Genomic DNA, 22,091 nt, shown 5'->3' on the forward strand with positions numbered 1-22,091 from the left:
TGGCTCCGCTGATGATGTGTCGTTCATTACCCGACCCATCTGAACCCAGCCTATTGTTTCCTCTGTTATTCACGTGTGTGTGTGTGTGTGTGTGTGTGTGTGTGTGTGTGTGTGTGTGTGTGTGTGTGTGTGTGTGTGTGTGTGTGCGTGCGTGTGCGTGTGCGTGTGTGTGTGCGCACATGGACGTGTGTGCGGGTGATTGTATGTCCACTTTGGAAGTTGGGTGTGGGAGGGGAACCGTAATTGTCAATTGTTTTATACTTGGGGAGGGGGGCTGGGATGGGAATATGGGATCTATGGGGCCATTTTAATCTGTGAAGCACTTTGAGTTGCATTTTTTGTATGAAAAGTGCTATATAAATAAAGTTGATTTGATTTGATTTGACTCTACCACTGACTGTGTTTGCTGTGTAATGCTGATGTTTTATCTCCAAAAACAACACAAGCCTGGAAGAGTTCTGCTATGTAGTGGAGTTGCTAATGCTAACAGTTAGCTTCTACTAGTAGGGATATTCTCTGCTGTCCAAGTGACTGCTTGACATTGATCTGGCAGGCTTTTCATATCCTAGAAGTGAATGCAGGACATTGGTGTAGGAGCCTGGATGAAAAACTCAGAGTAACCCATTATAATCAGAAATAATCATTAAAAAAATGTATTTCGGTGAAGTTGAACTTTAAGTAGTGAGACAAACTCAACATGTAAAAACAATGTGTGGAACCGCATCCTCTTCTGTGAGCCAAATTTGAATTGGGTTGCTATTGACTAACTGTTAACCAGATCCATGGCCTGCTCTCCTGATCACATCTGCTATGTCTTTTATTTATTTTTCACTCACAATCCTTTTATTCTTTATCTGATTTTCTGATTCACTGAAACAAATGTGGCCACTTTCCTCACACACAGACTAATTGAACGAGGAAGAGAAAAGAGGAAGAAATATAACAGAGCCTCTAAGGGTTAGAGGAAAGAGGTGAGAGAAAGGGCAAGGAAAGAGAGGAGAAGAGAGAGAGAGGATGAGAGTTGGGGAAGGGGTCCTTGGGGTGAATTATTCATCTTACACCATGACACCTGAGGGCTATCTACCTCTCTGAGTCACCATGTTTAAAGAGACGGAGAGTAGACTGTGAGTCAGAGCTACCCAAGAGGATATTAACACCTATGTGTGTGTGTCTGAGAGTGTGTCGTGTAGCGTATTGTCCCCTAAGCTGATCGTGTGCCTCCTACATACGGAGACAATCTGAGTTGTAACTGGTGGATGTCACTCACACAAACGCACACAATCAAAGAGTCAGTAATAAGCTGGGTCAGCGCAGCACGCAGCTTAAATCTTTCTCACGCTGAGCTGCAGCCGCAAGCAGAGCTAGCGTTAACCAGCAGGGGGAATAAACACACCAACGAGACCCAGGTTCTAACGGTACACATCTTATCTTTCCATTAGCTGTTATTAAATTAATAACGGCCATTATCCTCTTTCCGGTATTGCTGTATAATCTGCCGTCTCCAGTCGGGCCCTGAAACTTCAGTTGACTGGATCATCGACAGACATCAGCACCAGGCTCGGTGCTAGCTGAATTGTTAAACACATACATGTTGTTGTTTTTTTTTTTTACATCTACAAGCTTGGTAATACGAAGCAAAAGATGGAGAAAAATCTGTTCTGGAGTGGCTTGAAAGCTGAAGGAGTTCATTTGAGGCTTTGAGATAGATTACAGTGATTTCATGGGGTGTCTGTGTCTTGCTTTAACATGTTGCTCAGCAGCTGATGGACAGAAAAACGGATTTGCAGGGTGAAGCTGTCAGTTTCCACAGGAAAATCAAACCACTCATCATTCCACCGACTCAGCCAAGAGTATTATTTTCACTTGATTTCAAAAATGGAGAATAGTAGTTCTATGCAATCAAATTTAAGCCACTGTTGGTAAATAGAAGGAAAAGAAATGGATGCTATTGCTTTATTTAGCCAATAATAACAGAAATTAAAACATCCACACAAACAAATATTGGAGGTAAAGCTTCAGCAGCATGTCTTGCTGAGATGCTGAAAAAAGATTAGAAGCTTTTTGATGTTTTTGTTTGTCTTGTGGCTTTTTTTTGCACATGCTCTACTTTCTCTGGCACCGAGCTTGACTTCCTCCTGAAATTAACCAAGCAATCAGAGAGAGAGAGAGAGAGAGAGAGAGAGAGAGAGAGAGAGAGAGAGAGAGAGAGAGAGAGAGAGAGAGAGAGAGAGAGAGAGAGAGAGAGAGAGAGAGAGAGAGAGAGAGAGAGAGAGAGAGAGAGAGAGAGAGAGAGAGAGAGAGAGAGAGAGAGAGAGAGAGAGAGAGAGAGAGAGAGAGAGAGAGAGAGAGAGAGAGAGAGAGAGAGAGAGAGAGAGAGAGAGAGAGAGAGAGAGAGAGAGAGAGAGAGAGAGAGAGAGAGAGAGAGAATGGCGGGTGAAACTCTAGAAGTAAAAATAAAGTGATAAAGAAAATAAAACTGTTGATTCTAAAGAAGAAGCATAGGTGCTCAACCACAAAAGCATCTGGCCTAACTGTGAGTATCTTTGTATTCCTAGTTTTAGGTGACTCGCCTTTGGTTTTGTTGGTCGATTGGTCATTAAAGGACCTGTATCATACTGTTTTACTCCTCCAAGGGCAACAATAACAAATGTAATAAAGTATTACCATTGGTGCAATTCATTTTCATGAAATATAAATTATTTATGTGAGCCATTCCTTCAACCTGGAAATAAGAGACTTGGATTCGATGAAATGCCGCCTCCCCCCGGGTGAATTCCACAATAGTACACAGCTGCAGACCTGGAGTCCACAGATTTATGCCAACATGTCCCACTAAACGATTGCCCTCTGAGAATTCTGTTGAAAAGTTACAACTAAAACACACACACCACTCCGACAGGGAAAAGGCTGCTCAGATGAACCATTGTTCCAATTTGCCCCTGTTGCTCACCCACCAAACTCTATACCCATTCAGCTACCAGCTAACGGTTAGCGTTCATACTGTACTCCCTGCTCTGACCTATCTATCGAGTAGCTTTAAACTTGAAATGGTGCCGGTTTGAGGAAGTAATCCATCTGGAAAACCCCTCCGGTACTGCTGGTTGTTTATCAAGCAGGCTATGAGTTGTCTCAGTTTTTGAGAGCTCGTGAAGATAAAATCTAACCACTTCTGCAGGGTTTACTTTTTATTTTTTTTAAGTTTATTTTCATTTAATCACAAATAAATACAAAACAGGTTTGCAAAAATAGATAACGAAAAAGGAACACAAAGAAGCAAAACTTATGTTATCTGTTCCCCTTAACCAGAATAAATACAAACGACAAGAAAATTATTATAGTTAAAAAAAGTCTGACCTTGTTTACTGTTTTAACTTTGGCAAAAAAAATAGAGAGAAAACAAATACGCACACAAAAAATATGTATTTATTTTCTTCTTACATTAATGAAAGGAGAAAACAATCAATGCAAAACAAAACACACAAAAAATAATAGCTAAAAAGAAACAAAGTAGAACATACAGTGTGCTTTCCCTTTCATTCTCCACTTCATAAATATGTCTATCTCATAGCATCATATAAGCTAAGCATTTCATTTTTTATATGTTTATTAAAGGTAAATATTGTTTTGGTATTCTTGATTTTGGTAATTTATTCCACACTTTGACTCCATAAGTTGATACACAATGTTCCTTTATATTTATCCTATGTTTTGGTATCGTGTATATTTTATTGCCTTTCAAATCATAACTACTCTTTCTTTCCATAAATCTTATAATCAAATTTGTTGGAAGATGCTTTTTGTTGACTTTATACATTTCTAAATACTATCATCCATTAGGCCGTAAAGTTTTAATGTTTTTAATTTGTTAAATAATTGGCTGGACGGATCTCTTTAATTACTTCTTGTTATAATTCTTATTGCTTTTATTGTAGGATGCAAACTGAATGTGTATAGGTTTTATTTGTTATTCCCCAAATTTGAACACAGTAGTTCAAGTATGGTACGATCAATGAATTGTATAATAAATATAGGGATTTGTCATCTAGTGACCATTTCACTCTGTGTAATATTGCGATTGATTTAGCTATTTTAGTTTTGATAGCATTTATATTTAGTTTCCAAGATAAATCCTTATCAATGATGACTCCCAAAAATGTTACTTCCTTTACTCTTTTAATACAGATTTCTTCTAATTTTATTAATGTTTTTATATTCAACTTTCTATCACTGAATATCACTGAATATCATAAAATATGATTTATCTGTGTTCAATGAAAGCTTATTCCCATCGAACCATAAGATTTTTTTCCAACTCTGTTTGTGTCACTTTTATCATTTGATCAATATCGTCTCCTGAATAATAAAAAGTTGTGTCATCAGCAAATAAGATACACTGTAACATATAAGATGTAGAGACAATATCATTTATATGAATAAAAAATAGTTTAGGGTCTAGTACTGACCCTTGTGGTACTCCACAAGTAATATTATGCAGATTGGATTTGATGTTGTTTATTTGAACATACTGTTTCCTGTCATGTAAATAACTCATCATCAATTTTAGGGCTGTTCCTGTTATGCCATGGTCACTGTTTATTTAGAAGAATGTCATGATCTACTGTATTGAATGCTTTTTTTAGGCCAATGAAGATACTTATCTAATGGTTGTTTTTTGTCAATGGCTTCAGATAGTTCTTCTGTTAATTCTATTGGTGCCATTGAAGTTGAGTGACTTGGTCTAAACCATCGGTCTAAACCCATACTGACTGTCATTTAAAATATTCTCTTTGTTCAGGAATGCGTCCAGTCTGGTAATATTTAGTTTTTCCTAATATTTTTGAGAATTGTGACAGAAGGTTAAACTCTTCAGGAGGACTAGATGACAATCCTGTTCTTCTGGACTCGCACACAAAAGTCCATTTTTGGGTACTGTTAGTGTTAGTTAGGATGATGCAACCATTTTCTATCCAGGCTTTTGCAAGAGTTTAGCAGAGCTGATGGGATGAAGCCATTGAGATGGACAAAAACCGCTTTGGGGTGCTTTTTTTGTGGAAATAATAATAATATAACCTGATCAAATGTGCTAAAATTGGATTTTACATGATAAAGTCCCATTAAAAAACATGTGACGAAATTAGATGTTATCAGTTTGAAACACTTACAAGCTATGTGTGGAGTTTGGTGACTGTATAAAGGTGAAGGGTGTAGCACACAAAAGTAGCAAATAGAATTTTTTTATTGCTCCTATAAATGGTGGTGATTGAAAGTTTTAGATGTCAAGCTGTTGAGAAGACGGAGAGAAGTCTGGTGGGAAAAGACGCCATGTGATCTAAAGTCCAGCTCCTGTGTCCGGTCATGAGTTCTGGCTTGTAATGGTAATTGGATTCAAGCTGTTGAAATTGGTTTCCTTCATAGGGCTCACTCTCGGGGACCGGGTGAGAACTTTCATATGGAGGCAAATCCAACAGCTCTCAATCCCGATGTTTCAAGAAAAGTGTTTCCTAAAAACTTGTCTGCACATAAATAAAGATTACGACAAAATGTTGAAGCATTTTCTCATTAAAAAGTGAAAAAATTGTTTACTTTTTATGTTCTTTCTCCAATTAAAAAAAGCATTGTGTTTAGTTGACTTAAAGTAGCAACAGGTAGTTATTACACATTAATCTTGAGCTTTAACAGTGATACCAGTGATTACTGAGTTAGAAACTTTACCAGTTTCATACTTGTCACCACTCTGCAGGCCTCTTCTGACCAAAAACTGCACTTGGTAGTTTTGTGGAGTGGGTAGGTGTCCTTGGAGGCACTCTTTGCCTGCTTTATGGCTGTTAACTGCAATGATGGTGGTTATCATTCACCGATCATCAATAAAAAGCAAAAGAAAAAGAAAAAGAATACGTTTGTTTTTCTGTAGCATCATGGCGGAGCCTGAAAGTAAAAGTAAGAAAATAATGTTTTTGGAGGTTAGCTAAGAGCTATCAAACACTGGCACGGACTACACTAGTTTGAGGAAGCCAAAGCAGGCTGTAATATCATGTACTGATGGTGACCTGGCTTTGTTGTTTGCACTGGACTTTTAAGTAAAAACATTTTTGTCCAACATTGTGAACATTTTTACTTTGTGGTTTATTTTAGTATTAGTTGGCTCATGTTAGTGTTAGCTCGTTGTTAGCGCTAGCTACAGCAGGCTGCAGCAGAGTTGTAAATCCACTTTCAACCACTAGGGCAGAGGAGCAAGAGACTGCCCTGCATTACTTTAAATTACCATAATTATGTGGCTAAAGTTAGATTATTTGTTATTCTATTGCCTTTAAATGCTTTTACTTCTTTCATAATAATTGATAAGTTATCCAGGTCAGGTGGACAATTAGAACATTTTTTACCTGATGCTAAATCAGTAGCACCTGCATATTCAAGCCATGACACACAGGGTAATTGACTGTAAGGCAGATCTAAACCATACTTTGATTTTTGCAGATCTTGTGGTGCCTGCCAAAGCCTCAGGAACCCCCCAGGCATATTGGAAGAACATGCATAGGAGACAGATGTAAAGACTTTCCTAACATTTTTATCTAAATTCCTCCAACAGAAGAAATGTTCAAGTTGTCTTGTTCAATTAATAAGAATGGGTCCTGCAATTTTTGTGGGAAGATAAAAAAAACTTGATACATTGATAAGAATTTGTCTAAAAATACACATAAAAATAATAAATGAAACTGATCAAAATGTATGTGTTACATGCAAACAAGCTGTGACTGGGAGATTACACACAATGTTAACTAAATAAGATTAATTAAAAAACAGCATTCAAAAAGAACAGCATAGCTAGTCTAACGTTCCCTCCAAAACCACATTAGAAAAATCAGAATAATTTTCCAGGTAATTGCTTTAGCAAACAGCCCTCACTAATCAGGGCTCCACAGGTTTTCCCATCTGCAGGCACACATCAAAGTGAAATTGGAAACAGCAGTTGCACACCTTCCCACACACCTTTTCAGGTGAGGCTGAAAGTCACCTTGAAGAATGAACATGCCAGCTGGGATGATTTACGATGCACGACTGGGTCTGCCCGCATGACCACCTTTTATTAGCCCCACAGAAAATGACTTCCACACACTTGCTTTAGAACGTCTTGCCTTTGTGCGGGGGAACACAAGGACGCATAAAGCCTGCCGTGCACGTATCTGTAAGCATTAGCATCCACACACAAACACAGTGGCGTTGTTAAGTGACAGTCACACAGAGTTTTCTCATAATTACTGGCTTAATCAAGGAGTAATAAATGTGGAGTGGCTCCACACGGTGCTGAATAACACGGATGATGGAGGGACATGGGGGAAATACTGCATCTATCCTTTGTTAATACCCCAGTGGTAGCCGAGGGAGAGGCCTCCGTGTTTGGCTCCGACGGTGCAGGTAAATGATTGACAGAGTGGTTGAGGTTATGTGTGCTTGCATGCATGGGGTAAAACATAACACTAAAAAGGAAGGGAATTGTTTTCTGGTTTCTTTTTTTTAAAATCAAGTGACACTCTGTGTGTGTTTGAGCGTGTGTGTCATCAAAGTGACTCTATTTTCCTTATTACAGCTTTAATCCATCAACTGGTTGTTGCTATGGTGATCCGCCCAATCAGAGCCACGATGCTGAGCACGCTCAGAGATGGGAATCACAGGACCACTGTGTTTCTTACATAAAATGAACAAACGGAAGAAGGTGATGTTTAAAAAACTACTCAAACTAATTGATGAGTGTGAAAAAGAGTACAACTCAAACGATGCAGAGACTTTTCTAACTGCTGAGAGCCTGTTTGGTTCTCTGTACAGTTTAGGAGCCACAAAACTAACAGCTCTGCCATGTATGTTTGATTTTATATGTGTGTGTCCAACGTTGTCTATAGTTTTCCTTTAGTAAGCTAAGGATCTGACCTATAGTATGTTGTTGATCTTACTGAGGCATGCAGGAAACATTTTTTATTTAATGTCATATTTTCATATTTCAGTCTGAACATTTAATTTATCTTTTTCTTTATTAGTTTGGAATCGAATTTTTCGGGTTGAATTTGAATATTTAGATTTTAATCTACACTGGAAAGGACTTAAAATATTTATATAGTTTGAATCTTAAAGGTGTGAAACACTGAAAAAACATTTTTAATGAATAGTCCTGATTGTAATTGGTCACTCTGAATTTTTCATGCAGGCTGAACATGAAAATAGTTTCATACAACCAACCTTTTTCATTAGCTTCTGATGAAAAATAGACAATAAAACTCTAGGATTTTAAAAGCTTGACAGATCTACTTCATGCTGTCACCTAACGTTCATGGACTCACCCATCTCGACTCTCCTCACTTAAGGCTTCTTAGTTTAGCATCCAGGAAACAGCAGAGAACACCTCGACTAGCAGAAGCTAACTGTTAGCATTAGAAACTCCACCACACAGCATAACTCCTCCAGGCTTGTTATTTGTGAAGATAAAACATCATTGTTGCAAAACAAATGGAGTCGGTGTGGCAGTGTTGCATTCCTGTTATCCAGTCAGAGGGAAGATATTAAAATATCAGGAAATAAGACTCCAAATGCTGCTGTCTGACGCTACTTTCTCCTCCTCTTAATGTAGTGAAGAAGAAGAAGAATGCCCCCTGTGAGCCTGGATGGTAAATGGCCTGTATTTTTATAGTGCATTCTTAGGGTTCTAACCCCTCCCAAAGGTGCTTTACAACACAGCCAGTCACCCACCCATTCACACACAGGTGAGTATGAGCTACAATGTGGCCACAGTTGCACTGGGGCGCACTGACAAAGACCAGGCATGATAGACACGGGCGCCACCTGTCCCTCCAACCAGCATCAGCAGGCAAGGTGGATTAAGTGTGTTGCACAATAGTAGCATTTTCTGACAGGAGCTGCGATCGAACCTACAGCCTTCCAATTACTGGACAACTCACTCTACCTCCTGAGCTACTGCTGTCCCTAATAATTAGAAGAGGATGGATGGATGGATGGATGGATGGATGGATGGATGGATGGACGGATGGATGGATGGATGGACGGATGGACGGACGGACGGATGCATGGCACAGATTAATGAAGATGTACCCAGCTTTGCAGTCACTGTGAGGATTTATCCATTTTCTTTGGCCATCACCCACATGTGATGTAAAGAATGCTGTGACTCTGCTTGTCGGAGCTAACTGCTGCTATTGGTGCGATGGTGGCGCAGGAGTTAAGTGCTCGCCCCATAATCGGAAGGTTGCAGGTTCGAGCCTCACTCAGTTTGTTGCTGTCTTGTGTCCTTGGGCAAGACACTTAACCCGCCTTGCCTGCTGGTGGTGGTCGGCGGGACCGGTGACACCAGTGCTCGGCAGCCTCGCCTCTTTCAGTGCGCCCCAGGGCAGTTGTAGCTGCATCATAGCTCATCACCATCAGTGTGTGCATGTGTGTGCGTAAATGGGCCTTGGAGCTTCCAGGACTCTAGAAGGCGCTATATCAAATACAGGTCATTTACCATTTCCCATTTAGCACAACGACGGTTTGCTGATTTCAGACGAGATCGGCTCAACTTTCCTTAAAACAAAATTATCGTAAGCCTCCAGACATTTGAAAGTCTTTAATATTTCACGAGTGAAGGGCTTCTCTCTAAACCAGTGTTTACATATCGGTGATTATGCCCGTAAACTCTCTTAAAGTGTATATCACGTATTGATAGCAGCTTGTTTTTTCCACCCAGCCACTCGCGCATGCACACAAAGATGAAAAAAATGTCAACAAAGATCCTCCTATAGCAAAGCTTCTGAAAAGCAATTCAAAGTTTAATTGTTGAATCGACATTTTATTTAGGAAATTTGATGCAGGATGATTTTAAAGTGCCAAAGCAAAGACACGTTTCACCGCTGGAAAATCAAAACACTTCAATTCAAAGTAAACTTCTTATATGTATCTAAAATAAAATGGACTGATGCTGGTTATTCTAACAGACACTGCTATCAGTCACACACACAAACAGAAACACTTTTAAGTGGAAGAGATGAAATCTGTGGTAATTAACCAGAAAAAAGCTTTCACTCCAAGGTCATTAGACGCTAAATGGAAGAATCAGTGTGATCTCGTGTCATTTTGGCTGTAATGTGAACCTCAGAATGAAATTCTACTCTGGACATTATGTAACAAACAACTTTACAACATTACCGGTTTTCAGTGTTGGCTGAATGTAGCCACATACACTTTTATGAAGGCTCTTGGGCTAAGAAAGGGGTGACACTTATCTCGCAGCTCCAATTCACTCAGAAATAAATCCGTTGTGAACCTCAAATGTAAGGAAACAAAGAAGTGGACACTGGAACACCGAGGCTCAGAAAGTGTCAATAATCAATAAAAGGTCCTGCACAGAGCGATCTATGAAAGCACGAGTAAAAAAAAAAAAAAAACGAGGCAAGCTGCTTGAAAGCTGTGGATGACACCTCAGGAGCATAGCTGGGCCCAGAAACTCCAAAAGCCAGCGGAGTGTCAGTGGAAAGGAGCAGAGAGCAAAAGCCTGTCTGGCTCTCCCTGTCTCACATCCATAAGTGGATTTATCATTTCCAGGCCTTCACCTGTCGTCCCCGACAGGACAGCCTTGCCTGGATCCAGCCCTGCAAATTACTGCTAACCCTGACCATGAAAAGTCTTTGTCTAAGCCACAGAGCCTCTGATGTTATAGTAAAGCTTCAAGACTGCTAAATCCAGCTACACTCTTATTTCCTTTGAATCATTTCAGTCTGATTTTGTACAACAACATATACAGAAGATCAGTGTAATAATGCATCCTAGAAGATTTTACTTTTCTTTTCCTCGGTCACCTGCTTCCAGGACAAACTAAACACTCTACCTTGGCTGTTAGGGCATTTCACAGCTCACTTTAATGTCAGCACAGCGGTGCTTTTATCGACCCTTTATGTTCTTGAAGGCCCGATTGCGTTTCACACACCCTGCCACCTTTCCACCGTCATCACCTCCTTTAATTTGAGCCTCTCATTCTCTCCTCTCAAAGCCTTCCGTGGCTCTGCATGTCTTCGCCTCACCACCTTGTCCACCTCTCTGCCGCCGATGCTCATTTCTCTCTGACGTGCCCTCGTGTTCCAATAAATGCGGTTTGTGTTTGTGTGTGTGACTCGGACAGTCGTAGGGAGCTTGGGTGATTAACTCTGATAGCCACCAGATGTCTGACTTGGAGGTGAAGTCACTTTGCATACATGCACAAACTTCTAAACATGAAAAGACAGAGAGCAGGAGTGGCACGATGTGTGCAAAGGACAAACTAAAGTAACCAAAACAGGAGAAAGAAACAAAGTGTCACACATGAAAAGAAGAAAGGAAGGTCCCATGATGTACACACATGATGACAGTACTGTGTATGCAGTAAGCACTGCCACTGTTCCTGAAAATGAAGAACATGTTCTGTTTTCCTCCTGATCTTGTTTCTAGTCTGAGGAATAAGCGCTACACCACTGTCACATTCCCTTTAGCATGTCTGGGATGTGTCCTCGGATCAAAAGCTTTGATTGGCCCCATGCTGTAGAAGTTGTTTGCTCTGTGTGTGTGTGTGTGTGTGTGTGTGTGTGTGTGTGTGTGTGTGTGTGTGTGTGTGCGTGTGTGTGTGTGTGTGTGTGCGCGCGCGTGTGTGTGTGTGTGAGAGAGAGAGAGAGAGAGAGAGAGAGAGAGAGAGAGAGAGAGAGAGAGAGAGAGAGAGAGAGAGAGAGAGAGAGAGAGAGAGAGAGAGAGAGAGAGAGAGAGAGAGAGAGAGAGAGAGAGAGAGAGAGAGAGAGAGAGAGAGAGAGAGAGAGAGAGAGAGAGAGAGAGAGAGAGAGAGAGAGAGAGAGAGAGAGAGAGAGAGAGAGAGAGAGAGAGAGAGAGTTTTATGCCATGTATCTGAGTGTGTGCAAGCTCACATGGCCACATGATTGTGTGTGTTCTCTGGACATTCAGTATCCGTCAGGCCTGTCAGATCGGCCAGTCAACAGGAGAATGCTTTAGCTGTGGCACCGAGCTACAGTAATGCTTGTTTGTACATTTAAACTCCCTGGTAAAAATTAGTCAACCGACTAGGATTTCAAGAAAATACTACAAATTGCAAAAAGATAAGTTCTTTTGGGTGCACTTAAAGGTGTGGTTCACTCGTTTAATCATTGCATCTGCAGTGGCCTCTAGTAGGAATGAATGCCTTGTAAGTCAAAGCCCTGGGGCACCTGTTTCAGGATCTAGAAGATTGCCAGATCAGAGGAGTGCTTCAGATGGGAGGATATGGAGCCTTACCTCCTGATATTTGGGCATCTCACCTCTAATTGGGTAACAGCAACATGACTTTGGCACTGACTCTTAAACACTGATGTTTTATCTCAAGAAACAACACAAGCTTGGAGGAGCTTTGCCATGTGACTGAGTTGCTAATGCTACCAGTTAGCTTCTACTAGCCGAGACTTTAATGCTGATCTTTCAGATAAAAAATCTCAATTTGCTAAACACTTAATACAGTTGTGTGAAGACAATGATCTTGTTCTATCTAGCAAAGTGCTGTTGCCAAAAGACAGTTACACATATATTAGTGAGAGTTGGCATACTACATCATGGCTGGATCATTGTATTAGTACAGCTGATGGTCATGCAGCTTTGGATAGCATGTCTATAAAATATGGGGTAACTGTGTCAGACCATATACCTCTTGCTTTCTCTATAAATGTGGAACAACTGCCTAGTACAATGGGAGTTAATTATGTCAATAATTATGATAATATAAAATTAGAATGGGCAGCATTAAGTGATAAAGACATATCGGGTTATAGTTATAATACAGATCAATACCTGAACAATATCTCTGTGGCTAAAGAGGCTATCCTGTGTGAAGATGTCAACTGTAAGATTCTTAAACACAAAAGTGATCTATGCTCTATGTATGAGGATATAGTGGACGCTTTGTATGAAAGTGGTAGACCTTTTCATGTCAAAGGTAAGAATAAGCAGAAACCTCATATCAGGCCTGGCTGGAAAGAACATGTTGCCATGTATCAGGATGAAGCGCGGGTAGCTTTTAAATGTTGGGATATGGTTGGGAGACCTAGGCAGGGTGTGGAATTTGAACAGAAAAAACGTGCTAATGCCAGATATAAGTATGCTGTTCGTTTTATATCAAAAAATGAGCAGATCATGAGGGCAGATTCAATGGCCAGGAAATTTATGAGTCATGATGTCAAAGGTTTTTGGAAAGATGTGAAAACAGTTAATAATTGCAAATCATCTCTACCAGGTGCTGTTGAAGGTGTTTCTGGGGAAGATAATATTGCAGCATTATGGAGACATCATTATTATGCATTGTTTAATTGTTTGAAAGGTGACCAGCATGAGGATGGCTCTGTAATTAATGATGAATCTATATGTGTAACGACCCATGAGGTGCATGATGCTATTCACAAACTAGCTGATAATAAGGCTTCTGGTCTGGATCACATTAGTGCAGAGCATTTGAAATATGCTAGCCAAAGACTAGCTCCCCTTTTAGCTCTATGTTTTACAGGGTTCATGATTCATGGCATACTACCAGACTCAATGATGGCAATTCTGCTTGTTCCAGTCATTAAGAACAAATCTGGGAAGGTGACCAGTATGGATAATTATAGGCCGATTGCACTAGCCAGTGTTTTATCTAAAGTTCTTGAAAGAATCATATTTGATAGAGTCACTGTGTACCTCAGTTCCTTGGATAATCAGTTTGGCTTTAAGCCAAAACATGGTACTGACATGTGTATATACGCACTTAAAGAAATGGTCAATTGGTACAGAAATAGAAATTCTTCTGTCCTTATGTGTTTTATTGATGCTTCTAAGGCTTTTGATCGTGTAAACCACAGAAAACTTTTTATTAAGTTAAAGCTACGGGGGGTCCCTGGGTTTATTGTGAGAATCCTGTCTTACTGGTATGCTCATCAGAAGATACAGGTTAAATGGGGTGCCAGCATCTCTGCACCATTTGGCGTTAGTAATGGTGTTAGGCAGGGTGGAATTCTGTCTCCTATCTTATTTAATCTGTATGTTGACGATCTGTCTGTGCAGCTCAGAGCCTGTAACACAGGATGTTTGATGGGTACAACTTTGATCAACCATCTGATGTATGCTGATGATCTGGTGGTCTTTAGTCCAAGTAGTGCTGGTTTACAGCAGCTCCTAAATATCTGCTCTGAATATGGTGTGCAGTACGATATTCAGTATAATGCTGTTAAAAGTGCTATCTTGATATGTAGAACCAAGCAGGATAAAAAGCTAAACTTTCCTGTGTTCAAACTGTCTAATAGTGATCTTAATGTGTGTGAGAAGGTGAAATACCTTGGCCACTTTATAACTGATCAAATGCGTGATGATGCTGACATCCACAGACAGTGCTGTAAGCTGTATGCACAAGCTAATACTATAGCTCGTAAGTTTGGTTTTTGTTCACCTCCAGTTAAGGTGGCTTTATTTAAAGCATATTGTACTCCGCTCTATACAGCCCAACTGTGGTCATCCTACAATCAAAGCAGCATGAACAAGCTGCAAGTTGCATACAACGATGCCTTAAGGATCATACTTAAAATACCCAGAGGGGGCAGTGCCAGTCAGATGTTTGTAACAGCAGGCGTTTGTACTTTTAAAGCTCTTTTAAGAAAACTCATATTCACTTTTATAGGCCGACTGGATAGCTCTGCCAACAGTATAATTTTAGCAATCACTGATCCTACTGTGAGCAGTTGTCGCTATTTCTCCAGTATAAGGAAATACTGGTTGAAGTGTTTGTGTGGTTAACCTTGTGTGGAACAGTTTATAGTAAAGCTTTTAATTACATTTAGATTTTTATTCAATTTTATGCTGTTATCTTTTTATTCTATTTATCTATTTTGTTTCATTGATCTGTTGTTTTATATGTATTTTATCTGGACCTAAGAGTCTGTCAATAAAGATTATCTATCTATCTATCTGCTGTTTCCTGGCCGCTAAACTAACAGCTTTCCCCGTCGTGAGTCAGGATGGGTGAGTCCATGAATGTTAAGTGACAGCATGAAGTAGATCTGTAAGACTTTTCAAATCCTAAAGTTTAATTGTCTATTTTCTGTCAGTAGCTAATGGAGGAGATGGGTGTAGGAGACTTTTTCATGTTCAGTCTGCATGAAAAACTCAGAGTAACCGATTATAAACAGAAATAATCATGAAAAAATAGTTTTCAGTGTTCCACACCTTCAAAAACAGTTAGAAATCATTTAATCTGTCAATTTATACTCAAAACAGAGAAATCCTTTAAAATGTTCAGTAATTACAACTTGATTATGGTAAAAATTAGTCCTATCTGTAATAACCTGTTCTGTTTCATTGACCAAATGAAAAGACAAATATTAAAATCAGTAAACAAGCTTGAAGCCAATTTTTCAACAGAATTTCCTTTAATGGTGTCATGAAAACGCCACTCCTATTGCAGCTTGTTTTATACAGGTGCTGGCCAGTAAATTAGAATATCATCAAAAGGTTGAAAATATTTCAGTAATTCCATTCAAAACGTGAAACTTGTACATTATATTCATGCAATGCACACAGACCAATGTATTTCCGATGTTTATTACGTTTAATTTTGATATTTATAGGTGACAACCAATGAAAACATCAAATCTGGTATCTCAGAAAATTAGAATATTCTAAAGGCCAATGAAAAAATGTTTGTTTCTCTAATGTTGGCCAACTGAAAAGAATGAACATGAAAAGAATGTGCATGTATAGCACTCAATACTTAGTCGGGGCTCCTTTTGCCTCAATAACTGCAGTAATGCGGCGTGGCATGGACTCGATCAGTCTGTGGCACTGCTCAGGTGTTATGAGAGCCCAGGTTGCTCTGATAGTCGTCTTCAGCTCCTCTGCATTGTTGGGTCTAGCGTATTGCATCCTCCGCTTCACAATACCCCATAGATTTTCTATGGGGTTAAGGTCAGGCGAGTTTGCTGGCCAATCAAGGACAGGGATACCATGGTCCTTGAACCAGGTGCTGGTGGTTTTGGCACTGTGTGCAGGTGCCAAGTCCTGTTGAAAGGTGAAGTCTGCATCCCCATAAAGTTGGTCAGCAGCAGGAAGCATGAAGTGCTCTAAAACTTCCTGGTAGACGGCTGCATTGACCCTGGACCTCAGGAAACGGAGTGGGCCAACACCGGCAGATGACATGGCACCCCACACCATCACTGACGGTGGAAATTTTACACTGGACCTCATGCAACATGGATTCTGTGCTTCTCCGCTCTTCCTCCAGACTCTGGGTCCTTGATTTCCAAAGGAAATGCAGAACTTGCTTTCATCAGAAAACATAACTTTGGACCACTCAGCATCAGTCCAGTCCTTTTTGTCCTTGGCCCAGGCGAGACGCTTCTTGCGCTGTTTCATGTTCAAGAGTGGCTTGACACACGGAATGCGACACCTGAATCCCATGTCTTTCATGAGTCTCCTCGTGGTGGTTCTTGAAGCGCTGACTCCAGCTGCAGTCCACTCTTTGTGGATCTCCCCCACATTTTTGAACGGGTTTGTCGTCACAATTCTCTGCAGGGTGCGGTTATCCCTAGAGCTTGTACACTTTTTTCTACCACATTTTTTCCGTCCCTTCGCCTGTCTGTTAATGTGCTTGGACACAGAGCTCTGCGAACAGCCAGCTTCTTTAGCAATCACCTTTTGTGTCTTGCCCTCCTTGTGCAAGGTGTCAATGATTGTCTTTTGGACAGCTGTTAAGTCAGAAGTCTTCCCCATGATTGTGGTGCCTTCAAAACAAGACTGAGGGACCTTTTAAAGGCCTTTGCAGGTGTTTTGAGTAAATCAGCTGATTAGAGTGGCAGCAGGTGTCTTCTATATTCAGCCTTTTCAGAATATTCTAATTTTTTGAGATACCAAATTTGGAGTTTTCATTAGTTGTCACTTATGAATATCAAATTTAAATGTAATGAACATTGGAAATACATTGGTCTGTGTGCATTGCTTGAATATAATGTACAAGTTTCACGTTTTGAATGGAATTACTGAAATATTTTCAACCTTTTGATGATATTCTAATTTACTGGCCAGCACCTGTATAACGTACGGAGACGACCTTTTTAAAATGGGTTAGGGTAACCCTAGAAGAAGGTTGCAGGTTCGAAACTCGGCCGTGGCCTTTCTGCGTGGAGTTGCGTGTTCTCCCCATGCATGCGTGGGTTTCCTCCGGGTACTCCGGTTTCCCCCACAGATCACAACATGCCCTACAAGTTAAAAATTGTACGTCGCTTTGGATAAAAGAGTCTGCCAAATAAATAAAAAAACATAAAAAACAAGCCCTAACCCTTCAGAGCCAGGAAATCTAAAACTGACTTTTTTAATCTATTGAAAGAAAACAGCTTCTAAACCAGTCTGCTAAATATTCATGCTGTTATCGCCATCAACCCTGCTGTGCTCAGACAAAACTACCAGCACCGTTAGCACAAGACAACCTGCTGTCACACTGAGTTGTTAGTACTGCATATAATTAGCATTTGGGTGATTGTTTGGATTAGAAACAACAGTAATGACAACAAATTTGCACCAGGCTTTTGTCAAATTATGAAAAAAAGTCATTAGTAGAAGATCCTGGAACTATGAAAATTGATGCTACTGATGATGCAACAGTAATGTTGGTTAATAAACTCTTCACTGATAACAAACTAAATGGTGGGTTTTAGGATCTAGCCATCTCCACCACCCGATGTCCCAAGACTCCTTCCAGGATTTTCCTCCTGATGGGAGGTCCCCTACACAAATTACCACCTCCGCCAAGTACTGGAGTTTTTCCCATATCCCTGAGCCTGAGCCTGACCACCAAACTTTTAACCAGGATCTTGCTGTTTTGGTCACAATCATAACTACATATGAGAGTAGGACCATTAGATAACTGCACCCTTCCTTTTTACCAAAGACAAAGCTCTAATCACTTGCAACTCTCACTCCATTCTACCATCACTTGAACCAATATACTTGAACTCCTTTGCCTAAGGTAGACTCAGTCCCATCCCAGAGGGAGCATTTCACGTCAATCTGGGTCAAGATCCTCAAAAATGAGGAGTTTAACAGGCAAAAGATCAGTTGGTCTTTTAAATGCAGCTTACAGAAACGACAAGAGAATTACTGGTTTATATTTAGGGGCGATGGTGGCTGAGGGGTGAGGGGTTCACCTTGTAACTGGAGGGTTGCCAGCTCCAATCTAGGGTCTGCCAGTATCAGCTGGTGTGTCCTTGGGCAAGACACTTCGCCCCTTCTTGCCTGCTGGTGGTGGTCAGGGACTGGTGGTGCCTTGCCTCTGTAAGTGCGCCCCAGGGCGGCTATGGCTACAATAGCTCATCAGCACCATGTGTGTGAATGTGTGAATGACTGGTGTGTAGTGTACAGCAATTTGGAGTCTTCTGAGTCAGAAAATGTCATACAAGTGCAGGTCGTTTGCCATTCATCATTGACTAATTGCTTGTTCTGTTATCAAAATATCAGACAATTGAAAATCAATCAACAAGAACAACTTAGAATAACTGTGAAAGATTAAATCCAGAAAGTACTCTCCGTTACCATTAACAATCTATTTTCTATCCAAAGTTCTGATTGAAAAACACACATGGAGCAGTCCTTCCACCTGCTGCAGCAATCTAGAATGAATTCCTCCTAATTGGCAGGTCACATGACTAAATGTGGAAATATTCTCCAAAAATGCCTCAAAAACCCATTTTCACATCTCTGTTCCCAGATGGATCCTTTTAGTGCAACAACTTACTGAGAGGAAATGATGTGCAAGACACACAAACATCTGTTTGTGGGAGTGTATTAGCCGTGGTAGCACTAATGCTACCTTCTATTCAGCGTGGCAGTCTTGTAAAGGCTGATCAGAGCTAAATTAAGCCCCTGGCATTAAGCTAACTCATAGTTGTAGTAGACTGTAGATGAGGTAGAAAAGAGCACAGAGGTTTGTGGCTTAGTAGAAAAAGAAAATGTGTTGCAGTTAGGAGACAGAGGTAAAAGCACACTGAGGTAAATTGTACTATATGGATGGCTGATCAAGACCTCCTGCTTCACAATTCATTGCAATCACATTTCAACACGCAGGTTTGTTCAACAGACTTTCAGGCGAAGTCCTTCAACATCTGAAACAGACATCCGGCCACAACCAATTGTTTCAACTAGAGAGTCGACTTGGATATAGCTCAGGTTAGCAAGTTATTCACCTTTGTGAATGATTGGGAAGAGTTCAAAATACAAACATCTACCAGTTTATAGACTGAAACGATTTTATGTATCTTCTGTGAAGAAAGTTATTGGACACCTAGCTAGCACCTCTGTCCAAACGTTGTTCTACAACAGGTTTGTTAGTAGTTCAATCAATTCGATAGAGTGCCACTAATAAAAGATGAATAGACAAAAACAGAAAAAAGAGGATGTGGAGGTAATAAAGATATGTGGAAATCGTTATGTATCATATGTGGTTTATAAGAGCTTTCACAAACCAAAAGATATTGATTCCATCAACACATAAATGACCATAAAACAGTTCCAGTAACAAAGATAAAACAGTTACATCATTCTTTCCTGACATTGTGCTAATTGATTAAATTTGACCCTTTGAGGACTGATTTGTATCATTGAGGAGGTTCCAAGTATAGGGCTGTCGTGGTTGAGGAACTCCCCCTGCCGTGAGTCAGGGCAGCTCAATATTGCGGTATGCGATATTATTGCACCCCATTTTTATTTGTACCCAGGACTGAGCGTAAATTTAGAGGAGATCGCGCTTTTGCTGTTGCAGCTCCAAAACTGTGGAACGAACTTCCTTTAGAGATAAGACAGGCCAGTTCCTTATCTGTTTTTAAGGCACTCCTGAAAACACACCTCTTTACCCTGGCTTTTGATACCTTGTGAGATGTTGGTTTCTATTTTTTATTTTATTTTAGCCGTTTTAGGTGATTCAAATGCGGTTTTATCAAGTTTTATCAAGTTTTTATTTTTTAATATAGGGCTAGTTTAATTTTATGTATCATGTGTTTTATTTATCTTTGCTGTTTTCTGTCTAGTCAATTGTTTTAATGTATTTTCTGTACAGCACTTTGTTCCTGTGCTGGGTCTTTTAAAGTGCTTTAGAAATAAACTGGATTGGATTGGATATTTATGTACTTAGCAAATTTGTTTGTTAATTACTAAACTCATGGCAATATTTCCTTTGAAACATTGTGCTTACACATTTAAAAAATGTTAGAAAAATACATGGCCATTTTAAAACTTTATTGAATGCAGATCAAAGGGCAATAACGGCATTTTCTGACTGAACTTAAAAACAACATTCAGGAGGTTTAACTTTGGAATGCTAATTTGGCTGCAACATCTAACAGAAATAAAAAAGTGCCCGTTTTGTTTTGTGGTTTAAAGTAAAGTATACAAAATGAGATGTCCCAGGCACTGTCATTTCACTTTCACACACAAGAATCACTGTGATTTATAACTCAGTCATGTCCTTGTTACGCGCAAGGAAAACCAGCATGTTAACCTTATGCGGTTTGAGAGAGGATCTGAGAGGGGTGACAACATTTCCAGCGACACTAAAAACCCTCTCGGATGGTGCGCTCGTTGCGCAAATACACATGTACTTGCGTGCGACTTTGGAGAGCAATGGAAATCTCTCATGGTTGTTGCACCACCATGTCAGAGGGTTTTCATTAGGGTCAATGGGTTCCTCCGTCTCTGCTGTACTTGCCGACTCGAGAAAAGGCTTCGTCGAGTCCAAGCTGTCGGCTGGCACCGGCATGAGCTGCCCCGCAGCTCTGTGTGGCAGGAGGCGGCGGCAGCCGCGCCTTGATAGCTGGATGGTAGGTCGCAAGGTGAGCCCTTAAATTAGTTGTGTTTCCTCGTTTTACTTGAACCGTTTTGCCGCAGATTTTACAGACTGCCTCATTTAAATTCTCTGGCTCCCCCTTTTCATTTGGGCTGAAAGCCGAAATGTTCCCAAAGGGGCGAAGTAACATTTCGTTTTGATACCAGTGCAGCCATCCTTCTCAGCATGCGCTGTCGCGAGATTTAATCAAGTGCGGTAATGGTGCTGGCACGTCATGCAGCGCGGTGGGTTTCTTAATATCTCGATATTTTCTTCTTGCGTTTACCACGACAGCCCTAGTTCCAAGAGTCCTCATGATTCAGCCAGGAGAAAAAAACCCTCCTCTGTTCTTCTCAGCATCCTCTCTCACCTCATCTGTGTCCCTGTTTGTACCTTCTCCCCTTGTCTCTTTCTCTCTCTCTTTGTCCTGTGTTGGAACAAAGTGTTTGTTTAATGTGGTGTTGCCATGGTTACCCGTCTGCCACGTTGATATAACATTGTTAATCATCAACTTGATCACACAGTGGCCATGTATGTTCAGGATCAGATTGACACGTTACAATGCTGAAAACAGTGTTTGCGGGTGATGATGAACAGGTGAAGGAAAAGCTTTGTCATGTACATCAGTCTGTTTTTTAACATTCAAAATAAATACTCTCCTTTCTCCACTTATCCTTCTATCCATCATTTTATGTGCTTGCTGAATCTCTTTTGGTTAACATGACAACCAACAGGCAGGCAATGTCACGCCTCCTGTTCCAGTGACATCACCACAGGTGCCAAGCCAGTCCCAAAAAACCTTATCATCTCCCCGCGCTCCATCTTTCTCTTTTTTCCTTCTCTGAGGCACATTGATCTGAAATACAAATCAAAGATGCAGCAAGAAGACAAACGAGCACATAATGTTAGACCAAAACAAGAGACCGACTGAAGGAATAAAGAAGAATGCAGCAGGAAGACAAATGGTTCAAGTCAAAAGTCAAGTCAAAGTCAAAGTCATTTATTGGTTAATTGTTGTATCTGAAGTGCCATACCCACTATCTCCTCCTTGTTGACTGAATTGAAGCGTGTCCTTGCTTTAGTTTCCCCGTTTCACAATTTGATATAAACTACAGACACACATGCAGAACCAAGTTTGGTCAAGGAGAAAGGCTTACTGGATTATGTTTTACATTTTGGGTGTGTCACCGACAACCCGGAATGAGTGAGTGAGTGA

The 22,091-nt window shown here is 40.4% G+C and overlaps 1 protein-coding gene across 21 annotated transcripts in view; it reads right to left on the reverse strand.

Moving 5' to 3' along the window:
* Positions 1 to 22,091, reverse strand: part of cacna1c (calcium channel, voltage-dependent, L type, alpha 1C subunit) — a 231,613-nt gene that overhangs the window by 171,770 nt on the left and 37,752 nt on the right. The window lies entirely within an intron of this gene.

This window comes from Nothobranchius furzeri, chromosome 1 (genome assembly GCF_043380555.1).
Source record: "Nothobranchius furzeri strain GRZ-AD chromosome 1, NfurGRZ-RIMD1, whole genome shotgun sequence".
In the NCBI taxonomy this organism is placed as follows: domain Eukaryota; kingdom Metazoa; phylum Chordata; class Actinopteri; order Cyprinodontiformes; family Nothobranchiidae; genus Nothobranchius; species Nothobranchius furzeri.